The sequence below is a fragment of the Euprymna scolopes genome, chromosome 22 (assembly GCF_053919585.1).
Source record: "Euprymna scolopes isolate OS-2025 chromosome 22, ASM5391958v1, whole genome shotgun sequence".
In the NCBI taxonomy this organism is placed as follows: Eukaryota; Metazoa; Mollusca; class Cephalopoda; order Sepiida; family Sepiolidae; genus Euprymna; species Euprymna scolopes.
In genome coordinates, this window is record NC_136503.1 from 3,898,007 (window position 1) to 3,921,208 (window position 23,202).

Sequence of the window (23,202 nt, forward strand, 5' to 3'; positions counted from 1 at the left end):
TTATTTCTTTCCGTTGGATTATGCTTTGTTATTCATTAAAATCATTTGCTTCGTGTAACAAAAGACAGCAAATGATGGCCAGTATGGGGATCGAACCCACGACATTCGCTTTATTAGCACGACGCTCTAACCAACTGAGCTAACCGGCCGACACGTGGCATTTTCTTTATTTATTAATTGTTTTTATTATGATTTACTTATCAAAACTATCTAAAACGAACTTATTTTTATGACATTTCACTTATTTCTTTCCGTTGGATTATGCTTTGTTATTCATTAAAATCATTTGCTTCGTGTAACAAAATACAGCAAATGATGGCCAGTATGGGGATCGCACCCACGACATTCGCGTTATTAGCACGACGCTCTAACCAACTGAGCTAACCGGCCGACACGTTGCATTTTCTTTATTTATTAATATTTTTTATTATGATTTACTTATCAAAACTATCTAAAACGAACTTATTTTTATGACATTTCACTTATTTCTTTCCGTTGGATTATGCTTTGTTATTCATTAAAATCATTTGCTTCGTGTAACAAAATACAGCAAATGATGGCCAGTATGGGGATCGAACCCACGACATTCGCGTTATTGGCACGACGCTCTAACCAACTGAGCTAACCGGCCGACACGTGGCATTTTCTTTATTTATTAATTTTTTTTTATTATGATTTACTTATCAAAACAGTCTAAAACGAACTTATTTTTATTACATTTCACTTATTTCTTTCCGTTGGATTATGCTTTGTTATTCATTAAAATCATTTGCTTCGTGTAACAAAATACAGCAAATGATGGCCAGTATGGGGATCGAACCCAAGACATTCGCGTTATTAGCACGACGCTCTAACCAACTGAGCTAACCGGCCGACAGGTGGCATTTTCTTTATTTATTAATTTTTTTTTATTATGATTTACTTATCAAAACTGTCTAAAACGAACTTATTTTTATTACATTTCACTTATTTCTTTCCGTTGGATTATGCTTTGTTATTCATTAAAATCATTTGCTTCGTGTAACAAAATACAGCAAATGATGGCCAGTATGGGGATCGAACCCACGACATTCGCGTTATTAGCACGACGCTCTAACCAACTGAGCTAACCGGCCGACACGTGGCATTTTCTTTATTTATTAATTTTTTTTTATTATGATTTACTTATCAAAACAGTCTAAAACGAACTTATTTTTATTACATTTCACTTATTTCTTTCCGTTGGATTATGCTTTGTTATTCATTAAAATCATTTGCTTCGTGTAACAAAATACAGCAAATGATGGCCAGTATGGGGATCGAACCCACGACATTCGCGTTATTAGCACGACGCTCTAACCAACTGAGCTAACCGGCTGACACGTGGCATTTCCTTTATTTATTAATTTTTTTTTATTATGATTTACTAATCAAAACTATCTAAAACGAACTTTTTTTATGACATTTCACTTATTTCTTTCCGTTGGATTATGCTTTGTTATTCATTAAAATCATTTGCTTCGTGTAACAAAATACAGCAAATGATGGCCAGTATGGGGATCGAACCCAAGACATTCGCGTTATTAGCACGACGCTCTAACCAACTGAGCTAACCGGCCGACAGGTGGCATTTTCTTTATTTATTAATTTTTTTTATTATGATTTACTTATCAAAACTGTCTAAAACGAACTTATTTTTATTACATTTCACTTATTTCTTTCCGTTGGATTATGCTTTGTTATTCATTAAAATCATTTGCTTCGTGTAACAAAATACAGCAAATGATGGCCAGTATGGGGATCGAACCCACGACATTCGCGTTATTAGCACGACGCTCTAACCAACTGAGCTAACCGGCCGACACGTGGTATTTTCTTTATTTATTAATTGTTTATATTATGATTTACTTATCAAAACTATCTAAAACGAACTTATTTTTATGACATTTCACTTATTTCTTTCCGTTGGATTATGCTTTGTTATTCATTAAAATCATTTGCTTCGTGTAACAAAATACAGCAAATGATGGCCAGTATGGGGATCGAACCCACGACATTCGCGTTATTAGCACGACGCTCTAACCAACTGAGCTAACCGGCCGACACGTGGTATTTTCTTTATTTATTAATTGTTTATATTATGATTTACTTATCAAAACTATCTAAAACGAACTTATTTTTATGACATTTCACTTATTTCTTTCCGTTGGATTATGCTTTGTTATTCATTAAAATCATTTGCTTCGTGTAACAAAATACAGCAAATGATGGCCAGTATGGGGATCGAACCCACGACATTCGCGTTATTAGCACGACGCTCTAACCAACTTAGCTAACCGGCCGACACGTGGCATTTTCTTTATTTATTAATTTTTTTTTATTATGATTTACTTATCAAAACTGTCTAAAACGAACTTATTTTTATTACATTTCACTTATTTCTTTCCGTTGGATTATGCTTTGTTATTCATTAAAATCATTTGCTTCGTGGTACAAAATACAGCAAATGATGGCCAGTATGGGGATCGAACCCACGACATTCGCGTTATTAGCACGACGCTCTAACCAACTTTGCTAACCGGCCGACACGTGGCATTTTCTTTATTTATTAATTTTTTTTTATTATGATTTACTTATCAAAACCGTCTAAAACGAACTTATTTTTATTACATTTCACTTATTTCTTTCCGTTGGATTATGCTTTGTTATTCATTAAAATCATTTGCTTCGTGTAACAAAATACAGCAAATGATGGCCAGTATGGGGATCGAACCCACGACATTCGCGTTATTAGCACGACGCTCTAACCAAATGAGCTAACCGGCCGACACGTTGCATTTTCTTTATTTATTTATATTTTTTATTATGATTTACTTATCAAAACTATCTAAAACGAACTTATTTTTATGACATTTCACTTATTTCTTTCCGTTGGATTATGCTTTGTTATTCATTAAAATCATTTGCTTCGTGTAACAAAATACAGCAAATGATGGCCAGTATGGGGATCGAACCCACGACATTCGCGTTATTGGCACGACGCTCTAACCAACTGAGCTAACCGGCCGACACGTGGAAGTTTCTTTATTTAATAATTTTTTTTATTATGATTTACTTATCAAAACTATCTAAAACGAACTTATTTTTATGACATTTCACTTATTTCTTTCCGTTGGATTATGCTTTGTTATTCATTAAAATCATTTGCTTCATGTAACAAAATACAGCAAATGATGGCCAGTATGGGGATCGAACCCACGACATTCGCGTTATTAGCACGACGCTCTAACCAACTGAGCTAACCGGCCGACACGTGGTATTTTCTTTATTTATTTATTGTTTATATTATGATTTACTTATCAAAACTATCTAAAACGAACTTATTTTTATTACATTTCACTTATTTCTTTCCGTTGGATTATGCTTTGTTATTCATTAAAATCATTTGCTTCGTGTAACAAAATACAGCAAATGATGGCCAGTATGGGGATCGAACCCACGACATTCGCGTTATTAGCACGACGCTCTAACCAAATGAGCTAACCGGCCGACACGTGGCATTTTCTTTATTTATTAATTTTTTTTTATTATGATTTACTTATCAAAACTATCTAAAACGAACTTATTTTTATTACATTTCACTTATTTCTTTCCGTTGGATTATGCTTTGTTATTCATTAAAATCATTTGCTTCGTGTAACAAAATACAGCAAATGATGGCCAGTATGGGGATCGAACCCACCACATTCGCGTTATTAGCACGACGCTCTAACCAACTGAGCTAACCGGCCGACACGCGGCATTTTCTTTATTTATTAATTGTTTTTATTATGATTTACTTATCAAAACTATCTAAAACGAACTTATTTTTATGACATTTCACTTATTTCTTTCCGTTGGATTATGCTTTGTTATTCATTAAAATCATTTGCTTCGTGTAACAAAATACAGCAAATGATGGCCAGTATGGGGATCGCACCCACGACATTCGCGTTATTAGCACGACGCTCTAACCAACTGAGCTAACCGGCCGACACGTGGTATTTTCTTTATTTATTTATTGTTTATATTATGATTTACTTATCAAAACTATCTAAAACGAACTTATTTTTATGACATTTCACTTATTTCTTTCCGTTGGATTATGCTTTGTTATTCATTAAAATCATTTGCTTCGTGTAACAAAAGACAGCAAATGATGGCCAGTATGGGGATCGAACCCACGACATTCGCTTTATTAGCACGACGCTCTAACCAACTGAGCTAACCGGCCGACACGTGGCATTTTCTTTATTTATTAATTTTTTTTTATTATGATTTACTTATCAAAACTATCTAAAACGAACTTATTTTTATGACATTTCACTTATTTCTTTCCGTTGGATTATGCTTTGTTATTCATTAAAATCATTTGCTTCGTGTAACAAAATACAGCAAATGATGGCCAGTATGGGGATCGCACCCACGACATGCGCGTTATTAGCACGACGCTCTAACCAAATGAGCTAACCGGCCGACACGTTGCATTTTCTTTATTTATTAATATTTTTTATTATGATTTACTTATCAAAACTATCTAAAACGAACTTATTTTTATGACATTTCACTTATTTCTTTCCGTTGGATTATGCTTTGTTATTCATTAAAATCATTTGCTTCGTGTAACAAAATACAGCAAATGATGGCCAGTATGGGGATCGAACCCACGACATTCGCGTTATTGGCACGACGCTCTAACCAAATGAGCTAACCGGCCGACACGTTGCATTTTCTTTATTTATTAATATTTTTTATTATGATTTACTTATCAAAACTATCTAAAACGAACTTATTTTTATGACATTTCACTTATTTCTTTCCGTTGGATTATGCTTTGTTATTCATTAAAATCATTTGCTTCGTGTAACAAAAGACAGCAAATGATGGCCAGTATGGGGATCGAACCCACGACATTCGCTTTATTAGCACGACGCTCTAACCAACTGAGCTAACCGGCCGACACGTGGCATTTTCTTTATTTATTAATTGTTTTTATTATGATTTACTTATCAAAACTATCTAAAACGAACTTATTTTTATGACATTTCACTTATTTCTTTCCGTTGGATTATGCTTTGTTATTCATTAAAATCATTTGCTTCGTGTAACAAAATACAGCAAATGATGGCCAGTATGGGGATCGCACCCACGACATTCGCGTTATTAGCACGACGCTCTAACCAAATGAGCTAACCGGCCGACACGTTGCATTTTCTTTATTTATTAATATTTTTTATTATGATTTACTTATCAAAACTATCTAAAACGAACTTATTTTTATGACATTTCACTTATTTCTTTCCGTTGGATTATGCTTTGTTATTCATTAAAATCATTTGCTTCGTGTAACAAAATACAGCAAATGATGGCCAGTATGGGGATCGAACCCACGACATTCGCGTTATTGGCACGACGCTCTAACCAACTGAGCTAACCGGCCGACACGTGGCATTTTCTTTATTTATTAATTTTTTTTTATTATGATTTACTTATCAAAACAGTCTAAAACGAACTTATTTTTATTACATTTCACTTATTTCTTTCCGTTGGATTATGCTTTGTTATTCATTAAAATCATTTGCTTCGTGTAACAAAATACAGCAAATGATGGCCAGTATGGGGATCGAACCCACGACATTCGCGTTATTAGCACGACGCTCTAACCAACTGAGCTAACCGGCCGACACGTGGTATTTTCTTTATTTATTAATTGTTTATATTATGATTTACTTATCAAAACTATCTAAAACGAACTTATTTTTATGACAGTTCACTTATTTCTTTCCGTTGGATTATGCTTTGTTATTCATTAAAATCATTTGCTTCGTGTAACAAAATACAGCAAATGATGGCCAGTATGGGGATCGAACCCACGACATTCGCGTTATTAGCACGACGCTCTAACCAACTGAGCTAACCGGCTGACACGTGGCATTTCCTTTATTTATTAATTTTTTTTTATTATGATTTACTTATCAAAACTATCTAAAACGAACTTTTTTTATGACATTTCACTTATTTCTTTCCGTTGGATTATGCTTTGTTATTCATTAAAATCATTTGCTTCGTGTAACAAAATACAGCAAATGATGGCCAGTATGGGGATCGAACCCAAGACATTCGCGTTATTAGCACGACGCTCTAACCAACTGAGCTAACCGGCCGACAGGTGGCATTTTCTTTATTTATTAATTTTTTTTTATTATGATTTACTTATCAAAACTGTCTAAAACGAACTTATTTTTATTACATTTCACTTATTTCTTTCCGTTGGATTATGCTTTGTTATTCATTAAAATCATTTGCTTCGTGTAACAAAATACAGCAAATGATGGCCAGTATGGGGATCGAACCCACGACATTCGCGTTATTAGCACGACGCTCTAACCAACTGAGCTAACCGGCCGACACGTGGTATTTTCTTTATTTATTAATTGTTTATATTATGATTTACTTATCAAAACTATCTAAAACGAACTTATTTTTATGACATTTCACTTATTTCTTTCCGTTGGATTATGCTTTGTTATTCATTAAAATCATTTGCTTCGTGTAACAAAATACAGCAAATGATGGCCAGTATGGGGATCGAACCCACGACATTCGCGTTATTAGCACGACGCTCTAACCAACTGAGCTAACCGGCCGACACGTGGCATTTCCTTTATTTATTAATTTTTTTTTATTATGATTTACTTATCAAAACTATCTAAAACGAACTTTTTTTATGACATTTCACTTATTTCTTTCCGTTGGATTATGCTTTGTTATTCATTAAAATCATTTGCTTCATGTAACAAAATACAGCAAATGATGGCCAGTATGGGGATCGAACCCACGACATTCGCGTTATTAGCACGACGCTCTAACCAACTGAGCTAACCGGCCGACACGTGGTATTTTCTTTATTTATTTATTGTTTATATTATGATTTACTTATCAAAACTATCAAAAACGAACTTATTTTTATTACATTTCACTTATTTCTTTCCGTTGGATTATGCTTTGTTATTCATTAAAATCATTTGCTTCGTGTAACAAAATACAGCAAATGATGGCCAGTATGGGGATCGAACCCACGACATTCGCGTTATTAGCACGACGCTCTAACCAACTGAGCTAACCGGCCGACACGTGGCATTTTCTTTATTTATTAATTGTTTATATTATGATTTACTTATCAAAACTATCTAAAACGAACTTATTTTTATGACATTTCACTTATTTCTTTCCGTTGGATTATGCTTTGTTATTCATTAAAATCATTTGCTTCGTGTAACAAAATACAGCAAATGATGGCCAGTATGGGGATCGAACCCACGACATTCGCGTTATTAGCACGACGCTCTAACCAACTGAGCTAACCGGCCGACACGCGGCATTTGCTTTATTTATTAATTGTTTTTATTATGATTTACTTATCAAAACTATCTAAAACGAACTTATTTTTATGACATTTCACTTATTTCTTTCCGTTGGATTATGCTTTGTTATTCATTAAAATCATTTGCTTCGTGTAACAAAATACAGCAAATGATGGCCAGTATGGGGATCGCACCCACGACATTCGCGTTATTAGCACGACGCTCTAACCAAATGAGCTAACCGGCCGACACGTTGCATTTTCTTTATTTATTAATATTTTTTATTATGATTTACTTATCAAAACTATCTAAAACGAACTTATTTTTATGACATTTCACTTATTTCTTTCCGTTGGATTATGCTTTGTTATTCATTAAAATCATTTGCTTCGTGTAACAAAAGACAGCAAATGATGGCCAGTATGGGGATCGAACCCACGACATTCGCTTTATTAGCACGACGCTCTAACCAACTGAGCTAACCGGCCGACACGTGGCATTTTCTTTATTTATTAATTTTTTTTTATTATGATTTACTTATCAAAACTATCTAAAACGAACTTATTTTTATGACATTTCACTTATTTCTTTCCGTTGGATTATGCTTTGTTATTCATTAAAATCATTTGCTTCGTGTAACAAAATACAGCAAATGATGGCCAGTATGGGGATCGCACCCACGACATTCGCGTTATTAGCACGACGCTCTAACCAAATGAGCTAACCGGCCGACACGTGGCATTTTCTTTATTTATTAATATTTTTTATTATGATTTACTTATCAAAACTATCTAAAACGAACTTATTTTTATGACATTTCACTTATTTCTTTCCGTTGGATTATGCTTTGTTATTCATTAAAATCATTTGCTTCGTGTAACAAAATACAGCAAATGATGGCCAGTATGGGGATCGAACCCACGACATTCGCGTTATTGGGACGACGCTCTAACCAAATGAGCTAACCGGCCGACACGTTGCATTTTCTTTATTTATTAATATTTTTTATTATGATTTACTTATCAAAACTATCTAAAACGAACTTATTTTTATGACATTTCACTTATTTCTTTCCGTTGGATTATGCTTTGTTATTCATTAAAATCATTTGCTTCGTGTAACAAAATACAGCAAATGATGGCCAGTATGGGGATCGCACCCACGACAGTCGCGTTATTAGCACGACGCTCTAACCAAATGAGCTAACCGGCCGACACGTTGCATTTTCTTTATTTATTAATATTTTTTATTATGATTTACTTATCAAAACTATCTAAAACGAACTTATTTTTATGACATTTCACTTATTTCTTTCCGTTGGATTATGCTTTGTTATTCATTAAAATCATTTGCTTCGTGTAACAAAATACAGCAAATGATGGCCAGTATGGGGATCGAACCCACGACATTCGCGTTATTGGCACGACGCTCTAACCAAATGAGCTAACCGGCCGACACGTTGCATTTTCTTTATTTATTAATATTTTTTATTATGATTTACTTATCAAAACTATCTAAAACGAACTTATTTTTATGACATTTCACTTATTTCTTTCCGTTGGATTATGCTTTGTTATTCATTAAAATCATTTGCTTCGTGTAACAAAATACAGCAAATGATGGCCAGTATGGGGATCGAACCCACGACATTCGCGTTATTAGCACGACGCTCTAACCAACTGAGCTAACCGGCCGACACGTGGTATTTTCTTTCTTTATTAATTGTTTATATTATGATTTACTTATCAAAACTATCTAAAACGAACTTATTTTTATGACATTTCACTTATTTCTTTCCGTTGGATTATGCTTTGTTATTCATTAAAATCATTTGCTTCGTGTAACAAAATACAGCAAATGATGGCCAGTATGGGGATCGAACCCACGACATTCGCGTTATTAGCACGACGCTCTAACCAACTGAGCTAACCGGCCGACACGTGGCATTTTCTTTATTTATTAATGTTTTATGTATTATGATTTACTTATCAAAACTATCTAAAACGAACTTATTTTTATGACATTTCACTTATTTCTTTCCGTTGGATTATGCTTTGTTATTCATTAAAATCATTTGCTTCGTGTAACAAAAGACAGCAAATGATGGCCAGTATGGGGATCGAACCCACGACATTCGCTTTATTAGCACGACGCTCTAACCAACTGAGCTAACCGGCCGACACGTGGCATTTTCTTTATTTATTAATTGTTTTTATTATGATTTACTTATCAAAACTATCTAAAACGAACTTATTTTTATGACATTTCACTTATTTCTTTCCGTTGGATTATGCTTTGTTATTCATTAAAATCATTTGCTTCGTGTAACAAAATACAGCAAATGATGGCCAGTATGGGGATCGCACCCACGACATTCGCGTTATTAGCACGACGCTCTAACCAAATGAGCTAACCGGCCGACACGTTGCATTTTCTTTATTTATTAATATTTTTTATTATGATTTACTTATCAAAACTATCTAAAACGAACTTATTTTTATGACATTTCACTTATTTCTTTCCGTTGGATTATGCTTTGTTATTCATTAAAATCATTTGCTTCGTGTAACAAAATACAGCAAATGATGGCCAGTATGGGGATCGAACCCACGACATTCGCGTTATTGGCACGACGCTCTAACCAACTGAGCTAACCGGCCGACACGTGGCATTTTCTTTATTTATTAATTTTTTTTTATTATGATTTACTTATCAAAACAGTCTAAAACGAACTTATTTTTATTACATTTCACTTATTTCTTTCCGTTGGATTATGCTTTGTTATTCATTAAAATCATTTGCTTCGTGTAACAAAATACAGCAAATGATGGCCAGTATGGGGATCGAACCCACGACATTCGCGTTATTAGCACGACGCTCTAACCAACTGAGCTAACCGGCCGACACGTGGTATTTTCTTTATTTATTAATTGTTTATATTATGATTTACTTATCAAAACTATCTAAAACGAACTTATTTTTATGACAGTTCACTTATTTCTTTCCGTTGGATTATGCTTTGTTATTCATTAAAATCATTTGCTTCGTGTAACAAAATACAGCAAATGATGGCCAGTATGGGGATCGAACCCACGACATTCGCGTTATTAGCACGACGCTCTAACCAACTGAGCTAACCGGCTGACACGTGGCATTTCCTTTATTTATTAATTTTTTTTTATTATGATTTACTTATCAAAACTATCTAAAACGAACTTTTTTTTATGACATTTCACTTATTTCTTTCCGTTGGATTATGCTTTGTTATTCATTAAAATCATTTGCTTCGTGTAACAAAATACAGCAAATGATGGCCAGTATGGGGATCGAACCCAAGACATTCGCGTTATTAGCACGACGCTCTAACCAACTGAGCTAACCGGCCGACAGGTGGCATTTTCTTTATTTATTAATTTTTTTTTATTATGATTTACTTATCAAAACTGTCTAAAACGAACTTATTTTTATTACATTTCACTTATTTCTTTCCGTTGGATTATGCTTTGTTATTCATTAAAATCATTTGCTTCGTGTAACAAAATACAGCAAATGATGGCCAGTATGGGGATCGAACCCACGACATTCGCGTTATTAGCACGACGCTCTAACCAACTGAGCTAACCGGCCGACACGTGGTATTTTCTTTATTTATTAATTGTTTATATTATGATTTACTTATCAAAACTATCTAAAACGAACTTATTTTTATGACATTTCACTTATTTCTTTCCGTTGGATTATGCTTTGTTATTCATTAAAATCATTTGCTTCGTGTAACAAAATACAGCAAATGATGGCCAGTATGGGGATCGAACCCACGACATTCGCGTTATTAGCACGACGCTCTAACCAACTGAGCTAACCGGCCGACACGTGGCATTTCCTTTATTTATTAATTTTTTTTTATTATGATTTACTTATCAAAACTATCTAAAACGAACTTTTTTTATGACATTTCACTTATTTCTTTCCGTTGGATTATGCTTTGTTATTCATTAAAATCATTTGCTTCGTGTAACAAAATACAGCAAATGATGGCCAGTATGGGGATCGAACCCAAGACATTCGCGTTATTAGCACGACGCTCTAACCATCTGAGCTAACCGGCCGACACGTGGCATTTTCTTTATTTATTAATTTTTTTTATTATGATTTACTTATCAAAACTATCTAAAACGAACTTATTTTTATTACATTTCACTTATTTCTTTCCGTTGGATTATGCTTTGTTATTCATTAAAATCATTTGCTTCGTGTAACAAAATAAAGCAAATGATGGCCAGTATGGGGATCGACCCCACGACATTCGCGTTATTAGCACGACGCTCTAACCAACTGAGCTAACCGGCCGACACGTGGCATTTCCTTTATTTATTAATTTTTTTTTATTATGATTTACTTATCAAAACTATCTAAAACGAACTTATTTTTATTACATTTCACTTATTTCTTTCCGTTGGATTATGCTTTGTTATTCATTAAAATCATTTGCTTCGTGTAACAAAATAAAGCAAATGATGGCCAGTATGGGGATCGACCCCACGACATTCGCGTTATTAGCACGACGCTCTAACCAACTGAGCTAACCGGCCGACACGTGGCATTTTCTTTCTTTATTTATTTTTTTTTATTATGATTTACTCATCTAAACTATCTAAAACGAACTTTTTTTATGACATTTCATTTATTTCTTTCCGTTGGATTATGCTTTGTTATTCATTAAACTCATTTGCTTCGTGTAACAAAATACAGCAAATGATGGCCAGTATGGGAGTCGAACCCACGACATTCGCGTTATTAGCACGACGCTCTAACCAACTGAGCTAACCGGCCGACACGTGGCATTTTCTTTATTTAATTATTTTTTATATTATGATTTACTCATCAAAACTATCTAAAACGAACTTAATTTTATGACATTTCACTTATTTCTTTCCGTTGGATTATGCTTTGTTATTCATTAAAATCATTTGCTTCCTGTTGCAAAATTCAGCAAATGATTGCCAGTATGGGGATCGAACCGAGGACATTCGCGTTGTTAGCACGACGCTCTAACCAACTGAGCTAACCGGCCGACACGTGGCATATTCTTTATTTATTAAATTTGTGCGATTATGATTTACTTATCAAAACTATCTAAAACGAACTTATTTTTATGACATTTCACTTATTTCTTTCCGTTGGATTATGCTTTGTTATTCATTAAAATCATTTGCTTCCTGTAGCAAAATACAGCAAATGATGGCCAGTATGGGGATCGAACCGACGACAGTCGCGTTATTAGAACGACGCTCTAACCAACTGAGCTAACCGGCCGACACGTGGCATTTACTTTATTTATTAATCTTTTTTATTATGATTTTCTTATCAAAACTATCTAAAACGAACTTTTTTTATGACATTTCATTTATTTCTTTCCGTTGGATTATGCTTTGTTATTCATTAAAATCATTTGCTTCGTGTAGCAAAATACAGCAAATGATGGCCAGTATGGGGATCGAACCCACGACATTCGCGTTATTAGCACGACGCTCTAACCAACTGAGCTAACCGGCCGACACGTGGCATTTTCTTTATTTATTAATCTTTTTTATTATGATTTTCTTATCAAAACTATCTAAAACGAACTTATTTTTATGACATTTCACTTATTTCTTTCCGTTGGATTATGCTTTGTTATTCATTAAAATCATTTGCTTCGTGTAGCAAAATACAGCAAATGATGGCCAGTGTGCGGATCGAACCCACGACATTCGCGTTATTAGCACGACGCTCTAACCAACTGAGCTAACCGGCCGACACGTGGCATATTCTTTATTTATTAAATTTGTGCGATTATGATTTACTTATCAAAACTATCTAAAACGAACTTATTTTTATGACATTTCACTTATTTCTTTCCGTTGGATTATGCTTTGTTATTCATTAAAATCAGTTGCTTCGTGTAACAAAATACAGCAAATGATGGCCAGTATGGGGATCGAACCCACGACATTCGCGTTATTAGCACGACGCTCTAACCAACTGAGCTAACCGGCCGACACGTGGCATATTCTTTATTTATTAAATTTGTGCGGTTATGATTTACTTATCAAAACTATCTAAAACGAACTTATTTTTATTACATTTCCCTTATTTCTTTCCGTTGGATTATGCTTTGTTATTCCTTAAAATCATTTGATTCGTGTAGCAAAATACAGCAAATGATGGCCAGTATAGGGATCGAACCCACGACATTCGCGTTATTAGCACGACGCTCTAACCAACTGAGCTGACCGGCCGACACGTGGCATTTTCTTTATTTATTAAATTTTTTTTCATATGATTTACTTATCAAAAGTATCAAAAACGAACTTATTTTTATTACATTTCACTTATTTCTTTCCGTTGGATTATGCTTTGTTATTCACAAAAATCATTTGCTTCGTGTAGCAAAATACAGCAAATGATGGCCAGTATGGGGACCGAACCCACGACATTCGCGTTATTAGCACGATTCTGTAACCAACTGAGCTAACCGTCCGACACGTGGCATTTTCTTTATTTATTCATTTTTTTATTATTAATTACTTATCAAAAGTATCAAAAACGATCTCATTTTTATGACATTTCACTTATTTCTTTCCGTTGGATTTGACTTTGTTATTCATTAAAATCATTTGCTTCGTGTAGTAAAATACAGCAAATGATGGCCAGTATGGGGATCGAACCCACGACATTCGCGTTATTAGCACGACGCTCTAACCAACTGAGCTAACCGGCCGACACGTGGCATATTCTTTATTTATTAAATTTGTGCGATTATGATTTACTTATCAAAACTATCTAATACGAACTTATTTTTATGACATTTCACTTATTTCTTTCCGTTGGATTTGGTTTTGTTATTCATTAAAATCATTTGCTTCGTGTAACAAAATACAGCAAATGATGGCCAGTATGGGGATCGAACCCACGACATTCGCGTTATTAGCACGACGCTCTCACCAACTGAGCTAACCGGCCGACACGTGGCATATTCTTTATTTATTAATTTTTTTTATTATGATTTACTTATCAAAACTATCTAAAACGAACTTATTTTTATGACATTTCACTTATTTCTTTCCGTTGGATTATGCTTTGTTATTCATTAAAATCATTTGCTTCGTGTAACAAAATACAGCAAATGATGGCCACTATGGGGATCGAACCCACGATATTCGCGTTATTAGCACGACGCTCTAACCAACTGAGCTAACCGGCTGACACGTGGTATAATCTTTATTTATTAATTTTTTTTATTATGATTTACTTATCAAAACTATCTAAAACGAACTTATTTTTATGACATTTCACTTATTTCTTTCCGTTGGATTATGCTTTGTTATTCATTAAAATCATTTGCTTCGTGTAACAAAATACAGCAAATGATGGCCAGTATGGGGATCGAATCCACGACATTCGCGTTATTAGCACGACGCTCTAACCAACTGAGCTAACCGGCCGACACGTGGTATAATCTTTATTTATTAATTTTTTTTATTATGATTTACTTATCAAAACTATCTAAAACGAACTTATTTGTATGACATTTCACTTATTTCTTTCCGTTGGATTTGACTTTGTTATTCATTAAAATCATTTGCTTCGTGTAACAAAATACAGCAAATGATGGCCAGTATGGGGATCGAACCCTCGACATGCGCGTTATTAGCACGACGCTCTAACCAACTGAGTTAACCGGCCGACACGTGGAATATTCTTTATTTATTAAATTTGTGCGATTATGATTTAGATATCTAAACTATCGAAAACGAACTTATTTTTATTACATTTCACTTATTTCTTTCCGTTGGATTTGGCTTTGTTATTCATTAAAATCATTTGCTTCGTGTAGTAAAATACAGCAAATGATGGCCAGTATTGGGATCGCACCCACGACATTCGGTTCATTAGCACGACGCTCTAACCAACTGAGCTAACCGGCCGACACGTGGCATATTCTTTATTTATTAAATTTGTGCGATTATGATTTACTTATCTAAACTATCGAAAACGAACTTATTTTTATGACATTTCACTTATTTCTTTCCGTTGGATTATGCTTTTTTATTCATTAAAATAATTTGCTTCGTGTAACAAAATACAGCAAATGATGGCCAGTATGGGGATCGAACCCTCGACATGCGCGTTATTAGCACGACGCTCTAACCAACTGAGTTAACCGGCCGACACGTGGCATATTCTTTATTTATTAAATTTGTGCGATTATGATTTACTTATCAAAACTATCTAAAACGAACTTATTTTTATGACATTTCACTTATTTCTTTCCGTTGGATTTGGCTTTGTTATTCATTAAAATCATTTGCTTCGTGTAGTAAAATACAGCAAATGATGGCCAGTATGGGGATCGAACCCACGACATTCGCGTTATTAGCACGACGTTTTAACCAACTGATCTAACCGTCCGACACGTGGCATATTCTTTATTTATTAAATTTGTGCGATTATGATTTACTTATCAAAACTATCTAAAACGAACTTATTTTTATGACATTTAACTTATTTCTTTCCGTTGGATTTGGCTTAGTTATTCATTAAAATCATTTGCTTCGTGTAACAAAATACAGCAAATGATGGCCAGTATGGGGATCGAACCCACGACATTCGCGTTATTAGCACGACGCTCTCACCAACTGAGCTAACCGGCCGACACGTGGCATATTCTTTATTTATTAAATTTGTGCGATTATGATTTACTTATCAAAACTATCTAAAACGAACTTATTTTTATTACATTTCACTTTTTTCTTTCCGTTGGATTTGGCTTTGTTATTCATTAAAATCATTTGATTCGTGTAGCAAAATACAGCAAATGATGGCTAGTATGGGGATCTAACCCACGACATTCGCGTTATTAGCACGACGTTCTAAACAACTGAGCTAACCGGCCGACACGTTGCATATTCTTTATTTAGTAAATTTTTCGGATTATGATTTACTCATCAAAACTATCTAAAACGAACTTGTTTTTATTAAAATTCACTTATTTCTTTCCGTTGGATTTGGCTTTTTTATTCATTAAAATCATTTGCTTCGTGTAACAAAATACAGCAAATGATGGCCACTATGGGGATCGAATCCACGACATTCGCGTTATTAGCACGATGCTCTAACCAACTGAGCTAACCGGCCGACACGTGGCATATTCTTTATTTATTAAATGTGTGCGATTATGATTTACTTATCAAAACTATCTAAAACGAACTTATTTTTATTACATTTCACTTATTTCTTTCCGTTGGATTTGGCTTTGTTATTCATTAAAATCATTTGATTCGTGTAGCAAAATACAGCAAATGATGGCCAGTATGGGGATCGAACCCACGACATTCGCGTTATTAGCACGACGCTCTAACCAACTGAGCTAACCGGCCGACACGTGGCATATTCTTTATTTATTAAATTTGTGCGATTATGATTTACTTATCAAAACTATCTAAAACGAACTTATTTTTATTACATTTCACTTTTTTCTTTCCGTTGGATTTGGCTTTGTTATTCATTAAAATCATTTGATTCGTGTAGCAAAATACAGCACATGATGGCTAGTATGGGGATCGAACCCACGACATTCGCGTTATTAGCACGACGCTCTAACCAACTGAGCTAACCGGCCGACACGTGGCATATTCTTTATTTATTAAATTTGTGCGATTATGATTTACTTATCAAAACTATCTAAAACCAACTTATTTTTATGACATTTCACTTATTTCTTTCCGTTGGATGTGGCTTTGTTATTCATTAAAATCATTTGCTTCGTGTCACAAAATACAGCAAATGATGGCCAGTATGGGGATCGAACCGACGACATTCGCGTTATTACCACGACGCTCTAACCAACTGAGCTAACCGGCCGACACGTGGCATTTTCTTTATTTATTAATTTTTTTTATTATGATTTACTTATCAAAAGTATCAAAAACGAACTTATTTTTATGACATTTCCCTTATTTCTTTCCGTTGGATTATGCTTTGTTATTCTTTAAAATCATTTGATTCGTGTAGCAAAATACAGCAAATGATGGCCAGTATAGGGATCGAACCCACGACATTCGCGTTATTAGCACGACGCTCTAACCAACTGAGCTAACCGGCCGACACGTTGCATTTTCTTTATTTATTAATATTTTTTATTATGATTTACTTATCAAAACTATCTAAAACGAACTTATTTTTATGACATTTCACTTATTTCTTTCCGTTGGATTATGCTTTGTTATTCATTAAAATCATTTGCTTCGTGTAACAAAATACAGCAAATGATGGCCAGTATGGGGATCGCACCCACGACATTCGCGTTATTAGCACGACGCTCTAACCAAATGAGCTAACCGGCCGACACGTTGCATTTTCTTTATTTATTAATATTTTTTATTATGATTTACTTATCAAAACTATCTAAAACGAACTTATTTTTATGACATTTCACTTATTTCTTTCCGTTGGATTATGCTTTGTTATTCATTAAAATCATTTGCTTCGTGTAACAAAATACAGCAAATGATGGCCAGTATGGGGATCGAACCCACGACATTCGCGTTATTGGCACGACGCTCTAACCAAATGAGCTAACCGGCCGACACGTTGCATTTTCTTTATTTATTAATATTTTTTATTATGATTTACTTATCAAAACTATCTAAAACGAACTTATTTTTATGACATTTCACTTATTTCTTTCCGTTGGATTATGCTTTGTTATTCATTAAAATCATTTGCTTCGTGTAACAAAATACAGCAAATGATGGCCAGTATGGGGATCGAACCCACGACATTCGCGTTATTAGCACGACGCTCTAACCAACTGAGCTAACCGGCCGACACGTGGTATTTTCTTTCTTTATTAATTGTTTATATTATGATTTACTTATCAAAACTATCTAAAACGAACTTATTTTTATGACATTTCACTTATTTCTTTCCGTTGGATTATGCTTTGTTATTCATTAAAATCATTTGCTTCGTGTAACAAAATACAGCAAATGATGGCCAGTATGGGGATCGAACCCACGACATTCGCGTTATTAGCACGACGCTCTAACCAACTGAGCTAACCGGCCGACACGTGGCATTTGCTTTATTTATTAATTTTTTTTTTATTATGATTTACTTATCAAAACTATCTAAAACCAACATATTTTTATGACATTTCACTTATTTCTTTCCGTTGGATTATGCTTTGTTATTCATTAAAATCATTTGCTTCGTGTAACAAAATACAGCAAATGATGGCCAGTATGGGGATCGAACCCACGACATTCGCGTTATTAGCCCGACGCTCTAACCAACTGAGCTAACCGGCCGACACGTAGGAATTTTCTTTATTTATTAAATTTTTTTTAATATGATTTACTTATCAAAAGTATCAAAAACGAACTTATTTTTATGACATTTCACTTATTTCTTTCCGTTGGATTATGCTTTGTTATTCATTAAAATCATTTGCTTCGTGTAGCAAAATACAGCAAATGATTGCCAGTATAGGGACCGAACCCACGACATTCGCGTTATTAGCACGATTCTGTAACCAACTGAGCTAACCGGCCGACACGTGGCATTTTCTTTATTTATTAATTTTTTTATTATGATTTACTTATCAAAAGTATCAAAAACGAACTCATTTTTATGACATTTCACTTATTTCTTTCCGTTGGATTATGCTTTGTTATTCATTAAAATCATTTGCTTCGTGTAGCAAAATACAGCAAATGATGGCCAGTATGGGGATCGAACCCACGACATTCGCGTTATTAGCACGACGCTCTAACCAACTGAGCTAACCGGCCGACACGTGGCATATTCTTTATTTATAAATTTTTGTTATTATGATTTACTTATCTAAACTATCTAAAACGAACTTATTTTTATTACATTTTACTTATTTCTTTCCGTTGGATCATGCTTTGTTATTCATTAAAATCATTTGCTTCGTGTAGCAAAATACAGCAAATGATGGCCAGTATGGGGATCGAACCCACGACATTCGCGTTATCAACACGACGCTCTAACCAACTGAGCTAACCGGCCGACACGTGGCATTTTCTTTTTTATTAATTTTTTTTATAATGATTTACTTATCAAAACTATCTTAAAATAACTTATTTTTATGACATTTCACTTATTTCTTTCCGTTGGATTATGCTTTGTTATTCATTAAAATCATTTGCTTCGTGTAACAAAATACAGCAAATGATGGCCACTATGGGGATCGAACCCACGACATTCGCGTTATTAGCACGACGCTCTAACCAACTGAGCTAACAGGCCAACACGTGGCATATTCTTTATTTATTAAATTTGTGCGATTATGATTTACTTATCAAAACTATCTAAAACGAACTAATTTTTATGACATTTCACTTATTTCTTTTCGTTGGATTTGGCTTTGTTATTCATTAAAATTATTTGCTTCGTGTAGAAAAATACAGCAAATGATGGCCACTATGGGGATCGAACCCACGATATTCGCGTTATTAGCACGACGCTCTAACCAACTGAGCAAACCGGCCGACACGTGGAATATCTTTATTTATTAATTTTTTTGATTATGATTTACTTATCAAAACTATCTAAAACGAACTTATTTTTATTACATTTCACTTATTTCTTTCCGTTGGATTATGCTTTGTTATTCATTAAAATCATTTGCTTCGTGTAACAAAATACAGCAAATGATGGCCAGTATAGGGATCGAGTCCACGACATTCGCGTTATTAGCACGACGCTCTAACCAACTGAGCTAACCGGCCGACACGTGGCATATTCTTTATTTATTAAATTTGTGCGATTATGATTTACTTATCAAAACTATCTAAAACGAACTTATTTTTATTACATTTCACTTATTTCTTTCCGTTGGATTATGCTTTGTTATTCATTAAAATCATTTGCTTCGTGTAACAAAATACAGCAAATGATGACCGGGAGTACTTATTACTTTACTTAGTACTTTACTTATTATTTTACTTATTACTTTACTTAGTACTTTACTTATTACTTTACTTAGTACTTTATTAGTACTTTACTTATTGCTTTACTTATTACTTTACTTAGTACTTTACTTTTTACTGTACTTAGTACTTTACTTATTTCTTTACTTAGTACTTTACTTATTACTTTACTTAGTACTTTACTTAGTACTTTACTTAGTACTTTACTTATTACTTTTCTTAGTACTTTACTTAGTACTTTACTGATTACTTTACTTATTACTTTACTTAGTACTTTACTTATTACTTTACTTATTACTTTACTGATTACTTTACTTAGTACTTTACTTAGTAATTTACTTATTACTTTACTTAGTACTTTACTGTTTTCTTTACTTTATACTTTACTTATTGCTTTACTTATTACTTTACTTATAACTTTACTTAGTACTTTACTTATTACTTTACTTATTACTTTGCTTAGTACGTTACTGAGTACTTTACTTATTACTTTACTTAGTACTTTACTTATTACTTTACTTAGTACGTTACTGAGTAGTTTACTTATTACTTTACTTATTACTTTACTTATTACTTTACTTATTACTTTACTTAGTACTTTACTGAGTAATTTACTGAATACGTTACTTATTACTTTACTTATTACTTCACTTAGTACTTTACTTATTACTTTACTTAGTACTTTACTTATTACTTTACTTAGTACCTTACTTATTACTTTACTTGTTACTTTACTTAGTACTTTACTTAGTACTGTACTTATTACTTTACTTAGTACTTTACTTATTATTTTACTTATTACTTTACTTAGTACTTTACTTATTACTTTACTTAATAGTTTACTTAGTACTTTACTCATGACTTTACTTATTACTTTACTTAGTACTTTACTTTTTACTGTACTTAGTACTTTACTTATTTCTTTACTTAGTACTTTACTTATTACTTTACTTAGTACTTTACTTAGTACTTTACGTAGTACTTTACTTATTACTTTTCTTAGTACTTTACTTAGTACTTTACTTATTACTTTACTTAGTACTTTACTTGTTACTTTACTTATTACTTTACTTATTAATTTACTTAGTACTTTACTTTGTACTTTACTTGTTACTTTACTTATTACTTTACTTATCACTTTACTTATTACTTTTCTTAGTACTTTACTTGTTACTTTAATTATTACTTTTCTTAGTACTTTACTAATTACTTTACTAAGTACTTTTATTACTCCTTTCTTATTACTTTACTTATTACTTTACTTAGTACTTTACTTAGTACTTTACTTAGTTCTTTACTTATTACTTTACTTAGTACTTTACTTAGTACTTTACTTATTACTTTACTTAGTACTTTACTTAGTACTTTACTTATTACTTTACTTAGTACTTTACTTAGTACTTTACTTATTACTTTACTTAGTACTTTACTGATTACTTTACTTTGTACTTTACTTAGTACTTTACTTATTACTTTACTTAGTACTTTACTTATTACTTTACTTAGTTCTTTACTTATTACTTTACTTACTGTTTTACTTATTACTTTACTTATTACTTTACTTAGTACTTTACTTATTACTTTACTTAGTACTTTACTTACTACTTTACTTATTACTTTACTTAGTAATTTACTTAGTACTTTACTTAGTACTTTACTTATTACTTTACTTATTACTTTACTTATTACTTTACTTAGTAATTTACTTAGTACTTTACTTACTATTTTACTTGTTACTTTACTTAGTACTTTACTTATTACTTTACTTAGTACTTTACTTATCACTTTACTTAGTACTTTACTTATTACGTTTCTTAGTAATTGACTTACTACTTTACTGATGACTTTCCTGATTACTTTACTTAGCACTTTACTTAGTACTTTACTTATTTCTTTACTTAGTACTTTTCTTACTATTTTACTTATTACTTTACTTTTGACTTTACTTATGACTTTACTTATTACTTTACTTAGTACTTTACTTAGTACTTTACTTAGTAGTCTACTTATTACTTTACTTATTACTTTACTTATTACTTTACTTATTACTTTACTTATTACTTTACTTCGTACGTTACTTATTTTTTTACTTAGTACTTAACTTAGTACTTTACTTATTAATTTACTTAGTACTTTACTTAGTACTTTACTTATTACTTTACTTAGTACTTTACTTATTACTTTACTTAGTACTTTACTTAGTACTTTACTTAGTACTGTACTTAGTACTTTACTTAGTACTTTACTTAGTACTTAACTTAGTACTTTACTTATTACTTTACTTAGTACTTTACGTAGTACTTTACTTTTTACTTTACTTAGGACTTTACTTATTACTTTACTTTGTACTTTACTCAGTACTTTACTTAGTACTTTACTTATTACTTTACTTAGTACTTTACTTAGTACTTTTCTTAGTACTTTACTTATTGCTTTACTTATTACTTTACTTTTTACAGAAATCCAAATAATACAACTTGTGTATCCTCATGTAATGCGCTTCAGGTTTAGCAAAAAAGAAACATTTTAGGCAATTTTATAAGTACTTCAATGGAATGTTCTAGTACAAACTTATTGCACTGGGGCCCCATCACCTTTTCGCACATTCTTATAAACACTGTTCTAGCTACATCCACTATCCATAATTTCTCTTAATGTCTATCTATATCTAAACCTAAACAAAAATTCTATCAACAATGTTTCTTTTCCAGAACTGTCCGTTTGTTGAACACAATACCACAGGACTGCTTCTCATGATCGTTTTCAAGTCCAATGTAAACAAGTTCTTATTATGCGGCTCTTTTAAATAATCAAATCCT

At 32.9% G+C, this 23,202-nt stretch overlaps 57 non-coding genes across 57 annotated transcripts; all 57 read right to left on the reverse strand.

The window, feature by feature from the left end:
• Positions 1-75: 75 nt before the first annotated feature.
• Trnai-aau (transfer RNA isoleucine (anticodon AAU)) lies at positions 76-149 on the reverse strand. Its single transcript has one exon. It is a non-coding gene; the product is annotated as a tRNA-Ile (tRNA).
• A 167-nt stretch (positions 150-316) lies between these two features.
• On the reverse strand, positions 317-390 carry Trnai-aau (transfer RNA isoleucine (anticodon AAU)). The gene has a single exon. It is a non-coding gene; the product is annotated as a tRNA-Ile (tRNA).
• Positions 391-557: 167 nt separating this feature from the next.
• Trnai-aau (transfer RNA isoleucine (anticodon AAU)) lies at positions 558-631 on the reverse strand. The gene has a single exon. It is a non-coding gene; the product is annotated as a tRNA-Ile (tRNA).
• A 168-nt stretch (positions 632-799) lies between these two features.
• Trnai-aau (transfer RNA isoleucine (anticodon AAU)) lies at positions 800-873 on the reverse strand. Its single transcript has one exon. It is a non-coding gene; the product is annotated as a tRNA-Ile (tRNA).
• A 168-nt stretch (positions 874-1,041) lies between these two features.
• On the reverse strand, positions 1,042-1,115 carry Trnai-aau (transfer RNA isoleucine (anticodon AAU)). Its single transcript has one exon. It is a non-coding gene; the product is annotated as a tRNA-Ile (tRNA).
• Positions 1,116-1,283: 168 nt separating this feature from the next.
• Positions 1,284-1,357, reverse strand: Trnai-aau (transfer RNA isoleucine (anticodon AAU)). The gene has a single exon. It is a non-coding gene; the product is annotated as a tRNA-Ile (tRNA).
• Positions 1,358-1,524: 167 nt separating this feature from the next.
• Positions 1,525-1,598, reverse strand: Trnai-aau (transfer RNA isoleucine (anticodon AAU)). The gene has a single exon. It is a non-coding gene; the product is annotated as a tRNA-Ile (tRNA).
• A 167-nt stretch (positions 1,599-1,765) lies between these two features.
• Trnai-aau (transfer RNA isoleucine (anticodon AAU)) lies at positions 1,766-1,839 on the reverse strand. The gene has a single exon. It is a non-coding gene; the product is annotated as a tRNA-Ile (tRNA).
• A 167-nt stretch (positions 1,840-2,006) lies between these two features.
• Positions 2,007-2,080, reverse strand: Trnai-aau (transfer RNA isoleucine (anticodon AAU)). The gene has a single exon. It is a non-coding gene; the product is annotated as a tRNA-Ile (tRNA).
• Positions 2,081-2,247: 167 nt separating this feature from the next.
• Trnai-aau (transfer RNA isoleucine (anticodon AAU)) lies at positions 2,248-2,321 on the reverse strand. The gene has a single exon. It is a non-coding gene; the product is annotated as a tRNA-Ile (tRNA).
• Positions 2,322-2,731: 410 nt separating this feature from the next.
• Positions 2,732-2,805, reverse strand: Trnai-aau (transfer RNA isoleucine (anticodon AAU)). The gene has a single exon. It is a non-coding gene; the product is annotated as a tRNA-Ile (tRNA).
• Positions 2,806-2,972: 167 nt separating this feature from the next.
• On the reverse strand, positions 2,973-3,046 carry Trnai-aau (transfer RNA isoleucine (anticodon AAU)). Its single transcript has one exon. It is a non-coding gene; the product is annotated as a tRNA-Ile (tRNA).
• Positions 3,047-3,213: 167 nt separating this feature from the next.
• Trnai-aau (transfer RNA isoleucine (anticodon AAU)) lies at positions 3,214-3,287 on the reverse strand. Its single transcript has one exon. It is a non-coding gene; the product is annotated as a tRNA-Ile (tRNA).
• A 167-nt stretch (positions 3,288-3,454) lies between these two features.
• On the reverse strand, positions 3,455-3,528 carry Trnai-aau (transfer RNA isoleucine (anticodon AAU)). The gene has a single exon. It is a non-coding gene; the product is annotated as a tRNA-Ile (tRNA).
• Positions 3,529-3,696: 168 nt separating this feature from the next.
• Trnai-aau (transfer RNA isoleucine (anticodon AAU)) lies at positions 3,697-3,770 on the reverse strand. The gene has a single exon. It is a non-coding gene; the product is annotated as a tRNA-Ile (tRNA).
• Positions 3,771-3,937: 167 nt separating this feature from the next.
• Trnai-aau (transfer RNA isoleucine (anticodon AAU)) lies at positions 3,938-4,011 on the reverse strand. The gene has a single exon. It is a non-coding gene; the product is annotated as a tRNA-Ile (tRNA).
• Positions 4,012-4,178: 167 nt separating this feature from the next.
• On the reverse strand, positions 4,179-4,252 carry Trnai-aau (transfer RNA isoleucine (anticodon AAU)). The gene has a single exon. It is a non-coding gene; the product is annotated as a tRNA-Ile (tRNA).
• A 650-nt stretch (positions 4,253-4,902) lies between these two features.
• Positions 4,903-4,976, reverse strand: Trnai-aau (transfer RNA isoleucine (anticodon AAU)). Its single transcript has one exon. It is a non-coding gene; the product is annotated as a tRNA-Ile (tRNA).
• A 408-nt stretch (positions 4,977-5,384) lies between these two features.
• Trnai-aau (transfer RNA isoleucine (anticodon AAU)) lies at positions 5,385-5,458 on the reverse strand. The gene has a single exon. It is a non-coding gene; the product is annotated as a tRNA-Ile (tRNA).
• Positions 5,459-5,626: 168 nt separating this feature from the next.
• Trnai-aau (transfer RNA isoleucine (anticodon AAU)) lies at positions 5,627-5,700 on the reverse strand. The gene has a single exon. It is a non-coding gene; the product is annotated as a tRNA-Ile (tRNA).
• Positions 5,701-5,867: 167 nt separating this feature from the next.
• Positions 5,868-5,941, reverse strand: Trnai-aau (transfer RNA isoleucine (anticodon AAU)). The gene has a single exon. It is a non-coding gene; the product is annotated as a tRNA-Ile (tRNA).
• A 167-nt stretch (positions 5,942-6,108) lies between these two features.
• On the reverse strand, positions 6,109-6,182 carry Trnai-aau (transfer RNA isoleucine (anticodon AAU)). Its single transcript has one exon. It is a non-coding gene; the product is annotated as a tRNA-Ile (tRNA).
• Positions 6,183-6,350: 168 nt separating this feature from the next.
• Trnai-aau (transfer RNA isoleucine (anticodon AAU)) lies at positions 6,351-6,424 on the reverse strand. Its single transcript has one exon. It is a non-coding gene; the product is annotated as a tRNA-Ile (tRNA).
• A 167-nt stretch (positions 6,425-6,591) lies between these two features.
• On the reverse strand, positions 6,592-6,665 carry Trnai-aau (transfer RNA isoleucine (anticodon AAU)). The gene has a single exon. It is a non-coding gene; the product is annotated as a tRNA-Ile (tRNA).
• A 167-nt stretch (positions 6,666-6,832) lies between these two features.
• Trnai-aau (transfer RNA isoleucine (anticodon AAU)) lies at positions 6,833-6,906 on the reverse strand. The gene has a single exon. It is a non-coding gene; the product is annotated as a tRNA-Ile (tRNA).
• Positions 6,907-7,073: 167 nt separating this feature from the next.
• Trnai-aau (transfer RNA isoleucine (anticodon AAU)) lies at positions 7,074-7,147 on the reverse strand. Its single transcript has one exon. It is a non-coding gene; the product is annotated as a tRNA-Ile (tRNA).
• A 167-nt stretch (positions 7,148-7,314) lies between these two features.
• Positions 7,315-7,388, reverse strand: Trnai-aau (transfer RNA isoleucine (anticodon AAU)). Its single transcript has one exon. It is a non-coding gene; the product is annotated as a tRNA-Ile (tRNA).
• A 408-nt stretch (positions 7,389-7,796) lies between these two features.
• Trnai-aau (transfer RNA isoleucine (anticodon AAU)) lies at positions 7,797-7,870 on the reverse strand. The gene has a single exon. It is a non-coding gene; the product is annotated as a tRNA-Ile (tRNA).
• A 1,132-nt stretch (positions 7,871-9,002) lies between these two features.
• Trnai-aau (transfer RNA isoleucine (anticodon AAU)) lies at positions 9,003-9,076 on the reverse strand. The gene has a single exon. It is a non-coding gene; the product is annotated as a tRNA-Ile (tRNA).
• A 167-nt stretch (positions 9,077-9,243) lies between these two features.
• Positions 9,244-9,317, reverse strand: Trnai-aau (transfer RNA isoleucine (anticodon AAU)). Its single transcript has one exon. It is a non-coding gene; the product is annotated as a tRNA-Ile (tRNA).
• Positions 9,318-9,486: 169 nt separating this feature from the next.
• Trnai-aau (transfer RNA isoleucine (anticodon AAU)) lies at positions 9,487-9,560 on the reverse strand. The gene has a single exon. It is a non-coding gene; the product is annotated as a tRNA-Ile (tRNA).
• A 408-nt stretch (positions 9,561-9,968) lies between these two features.
• Trnai-aau (transfer RNA isoleucine (anticodon AAU)) lies at positions 9,969-10,042 on the reverse strand. Its single transcript has one exon. It is a non-coding gene; the product is annotated as a tRNA-Ile (tRNA).
• Positions 10,043-10,210: 168 nt separating this feature from the next.
• Trnai-aau (transfer RNA isoleucine (anticodon AAU)) lies at positions 10,211-10,284 on the reverse strand. Its single transcript has one exon. It is a non-coding gene; the product is annotated as a tRNA-Ile (tRNA).
• A 167-nt stretch (positions 10,285-10,451) lies between these two features.
• On the reverse strand, positions 10,452-10,525 carry Trnai-aau (transfer RNA isoleucine (anticodon AAU)). Its single transcript has one exon. It is a non-coding gene; the product is annotated as a tRNA-Ile (tRNA).
• A 168-nt stretch (positions 10,526-10,693) lies between these two features.
• Positions 10,694-10,767, reverse strand: Trnai-aau (transfer RNA isoleucine (anticodon AAU)). Its single transcript has one exon. It is a non-coding gene; the product is annotated as a tRNA-Ile (tRNA).
• A 168-nt stretch (positions 10,768-10,935) lies between these two features.
• On the reverse strand, positions 10,936-11,009 carry Trnai-aau (transfer RNA isoleucine (anticodon AAU)). Its single transcript has one exon. It is a non-coding gene; the product is annotated as a tRNA-Ile (tRNA).
• A 167-nt stretch (positions 11,010-11,176) lies between these two features.
• On the reverse strand, positions 11,177-11,250 carry Trnai-aau (transfer RNA isoleucine (anticodon AAU)). The gene has a single exon. It is a non-coding gene; the product is annotated as a tRNA-Ile (tRNA).
• Positions 11,251-11,658: 408 nt separating this feature from the next.
• Positions 11,659-11,732, reverse strand: Trnai-aau (transfer RNA isoleucine (anticodon AAU)). Its single transcript has one exon. It is a non-coding gene; the product is annotated as a tRNA-Ile (tRNA).
• A 168-nt stretch (positions 11,733-11,900) lies between these two features.
• Positions 11,901-11,974, reverse strand: Trnai-aau (transfer RNA isoleucine (anticodon AAU)). Its single transcript has one exon. It is a non-coding gene; the product is annotated as a tRNA-Ile (tRNA).
• A 167-nt stretch (positions 11,975-12,141) lies between these two features.
• Positions 12,142-12,215, reverse strand: Trnai-aau (transfer RNA isoleucine (anticodon AAU)). The gene has a single exon. It is a non-coding gene; the product is annotated as a tRNA-Ile (tRNA).
• A 167-nt stretch (positions 12,216-12,382) lies between these two features.
• Positions 12,383-12,456, reverse strand: Trnav-aac (transfer RNA valine (anticodon AAC)). Its single transcript has one exon. It is a non-coding gene; the product is annotated as a tRNA-Val (tRNA).
• A 408-nt stretch (positions 12,457-12,864) lies between these two features.
• On the reverse strand, positions 12,865-12,938 carry Trnai-aau (transfer RNA isoleucine (anticodon AAU)). The gene has a single exon. It is a non-coding gene; the product is annotated as a tRNA-Ile (tRNA).
• Positions 12,939-13,105: 167 nt separating this feature from the next.
• On the reverse strand, positions 13,106-13,179 carry Trnai-aau (transfer RNA isoleucine (anticodon AAU)). Its single transcript has one exon. It is a non-coding gene; the product is annotated as a tRNA-Ile (tRNA).
• A 168-nt stretch (positions 13,180-13,347) lies between these two features.
• On the reverse strand, positions 13,348-13,421 carry Trnai-aau (transfer RNA isoleucine (anticodon AAU)). Its single transcript has one exon. It is a non-coding gene; the product is annotated as a tRNA-Ile (tRNA).
• A 650-nt stretch (positions 13,422-14,071) lies between these two features.
• Positions 14,072-14,145, reverse strand: Trnai-aau (transfer RNA isoleucine (anticodon AAU)). The gene has a single exon. It is a non-coding gene; the product is annotated as a tRNA-Ile (tRNA).
• Positions 14,146-14,313: 168 nt separating this feature from the next.
• Trnai-aau (transfer RNA isoleucine (anticodon AAU)) lies at positions 14,314-14,387 on the reverse strand. The gene has a single exon. It is a non-coding gene; the product is annotated as a tRNA-Ile (tRNA).
• A 408-nt stretch (positions 14,388-14,795) lies between these two features.
• Positions 14,796-14,869, reverse strand: Trnai-aau (transfer RNA isoleucine (anticodon AAU)). Its single transcript has one exon. It is a non-coding gene; the product is annotated as a tRNA-Ile (tRNA).
• A 1,135-nt stretch (positions 14,870-16,004) lies between these two features.
• Trnai-aau (transfer RNA isoleucine (anticodon AAU)) lies at positions 16,005-16,078 on the reverse strand. Its single transcript has one exon. It is a non-coding gene; the product is annotated as a tRNA-Ile (tRNA).
• Positions 16,079-16,730: 652 nt separating this feature from the next.
• On the reverse strand, positions 16,731-16,804 carry Trnai-aau (transfer RNA isoleucine (anticodon AAU)). Its single transcript has one exon. It is a non-coding gene; the product is annotated as a tRNA-Ile (tRNA).
• Positions 16,805-16,972: 168 nt separating this feature from the next.
• Positions 16,973-17,046, reverse strand: Trnai-aau (transfer RNA isoleucine (anticodon AAU)). Its single transcript has one exon. It is a non-coding gene; the product is annotated as a tRNA-Ile (tRNA).
• Positions 17,047-17,455: 409 nt separating this feature from the next.
• Trnai-aau (transfer RNA isoleucine (anticodon AAU)) lies at positions 17,456-17,529 on the reverse strand. Its single transcript has one exon. It is a non-coding gene; the product is annotated as a tRNA-Ile (tRNA).
• Positions 17,530-18,178: 649 nt separating this feature from the next.
• Positions 18,179-18,252, reverse strand: Trnai-aau (transfer RNA isoleucine (anticodon AAU)). The gene has a single exon. It is a non-coding gene; the product is annotated as a tRNA-Ile (tRNA).
• A 167-nt stretch (positions 18,253-18,419) lies between these two features.
• Positions 18,420-18,493, reverse strand: Trnai-aau (transfer RNA isoleucine (anticodon AAU)). The gene has a single exon. It is a non-coding gene; the product is annotated as a tRNA-Ile (tRNA).
• A 169-nt stretch (positions 18,494-18,662) lies between these two features.
• Positions 18,663-18,736, reverse strand: Trnai-aau (transfer RNA isoleucine (anticodon AAU)). The gene has a single exon. It is a non-coding gene; the product is annotated as a tRNA-Ile (tRNA).
• Positions 18,737-19,145: 409 nt separating this feature from the next.
• Trnai-aau (transfer RNA isoleucine (anticodon AAU)) lies at positions 19,146-19,219 on the reverse strand. The gene has a single exon. It is a non-coding gene; the product is annotated as a tRNA-Ile (tRNA).
• A 167-nt stretch (positions 19,220-19,386) lies between these two features.
• Positions 19,387-19,460, reverse strand: Trnai-gau (transfer RNA isoleucine (anticodon GAU)). Its single transcript has one exon. It is a non-coding gene; the product is annotated as a tRNA-Ile (tRNA).
• Positions 19,461-19,626: 166 nt separating this feature from the next.
• Positions 19,627-19,700, reverse strand: Trnai-aau (transfer RNA isoleucine (anticodon AAU)). Its single transcript has one exon. It is a non-coding gene; the product is annotated as a tRNA-Ile (tRNA).
• Positions 19,701-23,202: the final 3,502 nt, after the last annotated feature.